The sequence below is a fragment of the Gastrolobium bilobum genome, unplaced genomic scaffold (assembly GCF_033153095.1).
Source record: "Gastrolobium bilobum isolate Gb01-03AN ecotype WA unplaced genomic scaffold, APGP_CSIRO_Gbil_v1 utg113871, whole genome shotgun sequence".
Taxonomy (NCBI): domain Eukaryota; kingdom Viridiplantae; phylum Streptophyta; class Magnoliopsida; order Fabales; family Fabaceae; genus Gastrolobium; species Gastrolobium bilobum.
This window is the reverse complement of record NW_026896975.1, coordinates 1,688-9,887: the sequence shown is the minus strand read 5'-3', so window position 1 is coordinate 9,887 and position 8,200 is coordinate 1,688. Positions and strand designations below refer to the sequence as shown.

Here is an 8,200-nt window from a genome sequence, read left to right as displayed (position 1 = left end):
ATAACATACATAGAACAAATGTGAGCAACACATCACAATTCCTTGCACTAGCCAATAGTCACATTAGGTAATACCGCCTACACATACCTTGGTGCTTTTAAGTACTAACCAAACAGCAGTGTATAAGCCCAACGTTTCAAGAATATTGCGCACCTAAACATAAGTATACAAGTCAGAATCCTATTCTATGGGAATTTCCAAACACTTCACACATTTTCGTTTCTTTTATCCTTAATTTTCCAAACTGTTTTACCTTATTTCTTTTCCTACTACATTCTGACTTCCTAATATATATTTTTTCCAACGTAATACATCCCAAAACAGAATCGGTTTTGAACTTTTCTTAAGAGAAACGTTTTCTGCCTTCATATAATTTTTTTTTTTTTTATTAAATTTATACAGCACCATATTCCATAATTTTTCCTAAGTTCCACATGCATACTATACGGTTTTCTCCATGCCTTAATTCCTACAACATTCTGATTTCTCATAATACCATTCCCATTATGGTGCGCCAAAAACTAAGCATACTGTCCACTGTTTTATTTTGATTCAGAAAAACGTTTAGGGATCCTTCACAACCGAACAGCCCAAGGTTCATAAGAAGATCATTAAAATTCATTTTCTGCATGCTTTCATCCTAGGTCCAAAGATCATACGGCGGCAGAATCAAAAAGGAACAAAATGAGCTAGAAAGCTATTTCCTAAGCATATATACCAACCGAAAGCTAGATGTAGGATGAGTTAAGGTTAAGAACTTTACCTCCTTGTAGCTCACAAGCCTAGTGACTCACTTGAGAACAGCCCTTACCCTTCTACCCTTCAAGTGTCACGCTACAAGGCTGCATGCAGTGGGGGATCACGCTCTAAGAACTCAGTTTCACAACTGCACGCAAGGGGTTTTACCTTAATAAAATCGTATGGAATAAAGGAAGGAATAAGAGGTTAGGATATGACAAGTTACTTCCTTGAAGTTGATGGTTTGACGGCCTAAAACAGAGAACGAAGAGAAAGAGTTGATGCTTGGAGTTGTGCTATATACTCATGGAGCTCACGGTTTCTTTCTAAGATAAATGGAATAACTATAATGGTAGCAAGGTTGATGGTGTCCTATGGGAAAGGTTTCGGTTCAGCCAAGATGGGGAGGAAAGTTTCAAAACCTTATCTTTGTGTCTCTACTCCTCAAGGTCACGGTTTCGGTAAAGGAAATGGAGAATGAAATAGCTATGTTTGATTACCTACACTTCAGCGCTTGGGTGATTGAATGGTGAGTGGCAAGACTGATTTAAGGGCTTAGAAAAATTCATAAAGTATCCCACCCTTCTCCTCTCTTTTCAGTGCACAAGGAGCAAAGGAGCGCAGAATTTCTGCACCACTAAAAGAGCATGCAAGCTGGCCATTAGATGCTTATTGGTTGCATGAGAGGAAGGTTGAATGAGGTTGAGTATTGCAGCAAGTTATCAGCCCACTTTTTGCCACTCCTATGCGTTTATGTCAAGAAATGAGAAAGGCTGACTTACTTTTATTTTAAGCAAACAATGATCAGAATTTTCCACTAAGTCCTATGCGCTCAAAGGGGATAAGGATGAGTCAACCATGTGGTGATTTTCACCCAATTAAGGGCTGCCCTCTAAGGATTCCTAAGAAGTGAATAGATAACAAAATATTTTGGGCTGAACTAAACCCTTTCAAAGCCACTTGGGCCAGCGACCTACTCATGTGATGAGGGTCCAATTTATTTAATCCTAATGCTTTATGTGACTACAAATCAGCCCAATTGTTAGTAAATTTTTTTTTATATCTTTTTAGTATTTTAATTTTCTTCTACAACTACCACTAGATCCTAGTTATATCCTTTATTAAAATTTCACTTGTCTAAAATAGTTTCTCATCAATCCTTGCAATTAAATTAATTTCCCAAATCTCTATTAATCACGTACTAATACCCTAATAAATTGAGAACAACGCATGCATTGTACACAATTCGGTTTTAGCATAAGTCTCCATGTCCCCCAAAGCAATATATATATATATATATATATATATACTACATATACTTACATCTAATTACGTGGGATGTTACAGTTGCATAGTTGTATGTAGATTCTTATCGATTACTGCATATGTGATTCCTTAGTGTGGGTCTGATCAACCAATTCCTTTGTGTTACATGCGTAGTCATCGTAAGAAGCCTGCGTGGCAACCTTGGAGCGCCGAATGTGAGTCCTTAGCCTGATGTTGTGGATGCAGTGTTGACTGCTTCGTGGACAACAGATGGCAGTAAGTAAAATATGAAGATTATAGGACTTAAGGAAAACAGACTTAAATGTTTTGTCTGACTTTTGATGAAAGTGAAAAGAAAACTATGTTATAAGCGAAAGTTGCAAACAAATCTATGATATGTACGGTATTGCATGGGTGAACCTTGTAATACTATGAATAATAAAGATATATAATTGAGATGAATCCATAGTATGGAAGTGGTATTGGTGAAACTTCCAAGTATATGTGTTGTTTAGTAAAAACAATTATGTCCAGGTGGACGTGGTGGAGGGACTTCATCAAGGTGAAAGATTTAGAACCTGTTGGATTATTGAAAATGGTGAACAGATAGGCTTAGGCATGAGTTTGAATAATTTATGTTGATTCGAAGTTATAAGTCCCTGATAGATGGTGTACACTCGAATGAACTGGATGGTTAATATAGAGAAACAAATGGAATGTTTGATATCAGATCCTAAGGGATTGGAAATTTAAAATTTTGTCATGTTAGTGAAGTGTTAAATTGAGAGATATTGAAATATGGCATTGAAATCCATAAGGAGTTAGTACTGAGTAAACATAGATGAGATGAAATAATTATGAAGTATGAGTAGAAGGAAGAAATTGAGAAAATCGCCATGGATGGCATAAGGTAAATGTACTATGAAGGCACTAATGTGGTTAATGAACGTTGATTCAAATTGAAAGACTTATCAGTGATAACTGAATAGTATGGTTGAATTGTATAGTTAAGTGTAAGACAGTAAGGAAAATTGTAAAGAATTATAATCTTGTGGTCTATATGTAGTAGGTACTACTAATAGTAGTGTGCTTGTGAAATCGTTGGTATTTAATATGGATTGATAGACAGTGTGGAGGTATTTTCAACGTAAGGAATAATCTACAACCACCAAGGGTGGAAGTGATCAGGAAAATTGATGGGTTGCTTTATAATATTGAGTATAGGCTTATGTGAGCTGTAGCAGACAATGGATTAGAACAGAGACAAGATTTTATGAGTTAGTGTTGTACTATCACAAAGTGAGAGAGTATGATCGGAGAATGAGCTAATGTATAACCTAAGGTGAAATCATGTGATTACTGTATGAACTAGGTTGCAATAAAGTGTGAAATTAAGTGGATAGTAAGAGAACTGAATTGCCAAAGGTGAATAAAGTGTGGAATTATGTGTTTAGCAAAAGAGCTAATGTGTAATGTCAAAACAGAAATGATAAGATTAGTTAATGAGTTGAGGTATACGTGTTAGTACAAGGATTGATATAATTTTCCAGTGCACGGATCGAGGTGAAATTAGTCCTCTGTGATAGGACGAATATGTTTAGAAGATCCCTGTGTGATGGGAAGTATGTGTGAGATGTGTACAGAACTTTGAGAAAATTCTGGATTCACGGAATAGAGAATTGTGTCATGAACTATGCCAATTGAATAGTCAAAGTAAGAGAGAAAACAATCTGTGAGAAGAATAAGCAAGGAAGAGAAAATGGACTATGGATTTGAACGGTAACATGACAGAAAGAACTATTAAAAGTTAGAAAACGTGTACGAAATTACGAAGAGAATGTGAATTATTATAATAGTGGCTTACATGTAAACGATCAGTGAGAAGAATGAAATGAGAGAGTAAGATGAATTGACTTATATGTAACAGGTGTATATTATACCACTACTACTATGATTATGGGGATAGCCCCATGTGAACATACCAAAGGTATTTTGCTGTTATGTATAAGAGGTGAGACATACACCAAATGGACAGGGTCCAAGTGTGATCTGGTGTTTACTGGGCACACGTTGGTTGTGATATACAGATATATTGTGAATATAAATTTCTCTATGCACTGGGTGCATGTGGTACGACATGATGTTATTGATATCTCTGTGTGGCTTATATGCCCGGAGGGTATGGTTATCTCTGTGTGGATTGCGTTCCCGGAGACAATTGTTATCTTATATGAGTAATGGGTGACGAGGAAGTGCTCCGCATTGATGTGACTGTTAGTATAGTTGAGTTGATTTATATAAATGAACCAATAAGAAACGTTGGAAATGCTAATAGAACAGGATAACTAGTGGTAAGTTATTAGCAGAGATCATATGGGTGGATTCTCTAATCGGTGGGTCATTACATCTGGGGCCCTGAGGACAGCAAGAGCTCGAGCGGTTAAAACCTGTGAATGTTGTTCCCCACTGTATTGAGAGAGTTCTTCCATGTGATTAACGTAAATTGTGCGGTTAGATAATTGTAAATGAACAATAATAGGTTAGATTTGAATATAAGAGGTGAGGCACAGTGTGTAAGAATTTTGAAGTGTGATAGTGAAGCACTATTGTGGGGGAAGCGTGCCAACGGCGCGCGCAATAGCTTAAAACAGTGTTTTCTCCGAACGAATGGAGGACTCTGAATTCATCTGATCAAGAATAATTTAAGGAGAATAGTTAATGTTAAAAATTAGAGTTTCTAAATAGGTTTTGAAATTACAGACGTTTAGTGAGAGTTCAAACGCGTTTTGAATCGCGTGAGGTGGGGTGGGACCCACCCCACTTAAAATTCACTTAAGACACATCATCACTACACTATTCATCACCTCCTCCACTCCCCTTCAGCCCCAAACCCGCAGCCCTTTTTCTCCAATGGAAAATTTCACTTCAAATTTTAATTTCTCCATAACTCCATCATTTCTTATCCAAATCAAGTGATTCTTGAGTTGAAATTTGTTGGAAAACACCTTCTAAACACATTGGCACTAGTGGCAAGCCTTGAATCCAGCTATATTTTGTGAAAATTTCTCCTCCTTGTAGGAAAAGCAAGCTTGAAAGACAACTGGAGAAGGAAGAGGATTCTGGAGCTCAAGAGGAGAAAAATTGCCTAAGTGTTGAGCGCTAAAACGTTCACACTGAGCGTTTTAGCGCCCTGCTACAGGAAGAGGCCAAAACTTGCTGGTGATGAGCGCTAAAACGCCCACACAGAGCGTTTTAGCGTGCTGCTGCACTTAGAAGATGGAAAATTGCTGGTCTTGGGCGCTAAAACGGCCTGCAATAAGCGTTTTAGCGCCCTAAAGTGGAAAAGGATTCTGGTCTTCACCGCTAAAACGTCCAAATCAAGAGTTTTAGCGTTGGAGTCAGTTAAAATCAGTTGAGCATTCACCAAGTTTGGACGCTAAAACGGTCATTCCTTAACGTTTTAGCATTGGAATCAGTTAAAAGCAGTTGAGCATACGTAAAGCATGGGCGCTAAAACGGTCACTTATGGATGTTTTAGCGCCCACATCAGTTTTCTGTTTTTAATTGTAACACTATATAAGGCAAAGCCTTGACACTTAGAAAAGAGATCTGGATCTGAGGGATCTGAACTCTCTCTCTCTCTTAAACTTTAGTCTGACTTCTCTCTAAATTCTCTTAGGTTTTAGTTTTTGTATTAGGATTTCCTTGTAATAGTTTGGAGATTGAAGACTTTCAACATGGAAATGAAGTTTGCTTCTTCTTCTCTTATTTATTCTTTAGTCATGTCTGAGTAGAGTCTTTGTAGTCTGAATGCAATAGAACTCCATGATAATATTATGTTGATTTGATTAATATGATGAAGTATTTTTCATGTGTTGATTTGAGATTTTCTGATTTAATTATCTCTATCAAGGAAGTAATATAGAACAGGGATGTTTATATGACTTCTATATTTGATAATCTCAACATCAGAATTCTAGTACTCAAGGGATTGATGCTAGAGTTCTGATGTAATCTTAAGACTTTAGTATTTCATGCATGTATTAAGAAAGAGATCACCAAGGGATTGGGGTTTCTGATTAATGTATCTATCAGGGTAGTAAGGGATTACATCTTGATGATAAGTAAAAGGTTGATTAACATCACATGGAAAGGAATTCATCATATGATCAGTTTTTTTACATAGGTTATTATGGAGGAAAGTTGTTTTCTGACTACTTGTTGTTTTATTAATTCCTAATCCACATTTACTTTGTGTCAAATTACTTACAATCAATTTTCTGGTGACAAATTATTCATGATTTTTACAAACTTTTATTTGATTCAAATTAGTTTTCTATGGTATATTGGTGTTTGAACACAATTCCTCGTGGGAACGATCTTTACTCATCATTTTATTACTTGTGGCTGAACCATAAAGCATGATCCTTGATTGCATGTGTAATTTCGCATATGAAAACTTTTGTTTTTCCCTCTCACATGCTACGGCCTTCAATGCCATTTTACTTTCAAGTGGTATCAGAGCTCGGTCGCTTTACCATCGGCGGGTGATGGTACTTTGTTTATTTTGATTCTGGTATATGCGAGGTACACTTGATCCGAATTTGTTGTTGTATGATCCAGAATTAGAAAGGACATTGAGGAAGAAAAAAAGGGCAGCCAGGCAAAGGAGACAGTTGCAAGAAATTGGTGAATCCAGTACGGTTAATCAGGAAGAGATAATGGCAGAGAATCACAGACCACCACCACCACAGAGGACACTGGGAGAGTACACGACTCCTGCAGTGATTCCTCCAATTGGGAGTGTTGTGCGCCCAACAGTGGAGCCCAACAACTTTGAATTGAAGCCTGCTTTGATTCATTTGGTGCAGAAGGATCAATTTGCTGGAACCAGTGCAGAGGACCCTTACTTGCACATAGAGAACTTTTCTATTGTTGAGTGATACTGTAAAGATAAATGGTGTCACAAGAGATGCAATTATGTTGAGACTATTCACTCATTCACTGACGGATGATGCAAGGAGATGGCTGCAATCATTGCCACAAGGAAGTATAACAACTTGGGATGATCTGCAGACCGAGTTCTTGCAGAGGTTTTTCTCAGCAACCAAGAGGGCCAAGTTGAAGGATGAGATTACAAGCTTTAAGCAGAAAGAGTCAGAATCCATTTATGAGGCTTGGGAGAGATTCAAGACTTTGTTGAGGAAATGTCCATAACATGGAATTGAGGCATGGCAACAAGCAGCAATTTTCCTGCAAGGAATGACCACTAACACTAGAACCTTGGTGCATACCACTGCTGATGGATCATTGACTACCAAGACCCCTCAAGAAGCCTTGGATATCTTTGAGTCATTAGCATCTCAAGAATTTGATAATGCCCCAGTGGCTGACAGAAGGACAGGAGTCATCAGGTTGGATGGGTATGATGCTCTGTTGGCAAGGAATGACCAACTGATGCAGACACAGAGACAACAACAGCAACAATTAGATACCGTTATCAAGCAACTCTCTTCACAAAAGGTAGCCTCTGTGGAAACCAAATGTGTATGTGCCATCTGTGGCAAAGGCCATGTGACAGAGGAGTGTGATTATGGGGGATCACCAGAACAAGCAGAGGTGAATGGAGTGTGGTATGATCAGAATAATCAAATGAACTACAACAATCAGGGAAGGAATGTTTATGTGCCACCATGGAAGAACAAAAATCAACACCCAGGATTCAGCTATAGTTCCAACCATCAATTGAACCCACCATTACATCCTCCACCACCACATATGAAGGAGCAGTCAAGTGATCCTGCTGCATGGGAGAAAGCGTTTGCTCAGTTATCTAAGACAACTCAGGATTATATCCAAGTGTCTAATTCATTCAGGGAAGAGACAACTGCATTCATGCAGGAGACCAGAACTTCTTTCAGAAATCAGGAAGCATCAATCAGAAATTTGGAGACCCAGATTGGTCAATTATCAAGACAGATATCAGAGAGACCACAAGGGAAATTTCCAGGTGATACATTAGTGAATCCTAAGGAGCACTGTAAAGAAATTATGACAAGAAGTGGGTTGGTACTTCAACCAGTGAAAAAGAATGTGGAAAATAAAAAGAATGAAGAAGAGGTTGTGGTTGAAGATGTAGTCTCTGATGATGAAGTAGAAAAGATGAGAAATGAGAAAAGTGAGAAGGAAGTAGTTG

At 37.9% G+C, this 8,200-nt stretch overlaps 1 non-coding gene across 1 annotated transcript; it reads right to left on the bottom strand.

The window, feature by feature from the left end:
• Positions 1–7,122: 7,122 nt before the first annotated feature.
• Positions 7,123–7,229, bottom strand: LOC133303146 (small nucleolar RNA R71). The gene has a single exon (XR_009750428.1). It is a non-coding gene; the product is annotated as a small nucleolar RNA R71 (small nucleolar RNA).
• Positions 7,230–8,200: the final 971 nt, after the last annotated feature.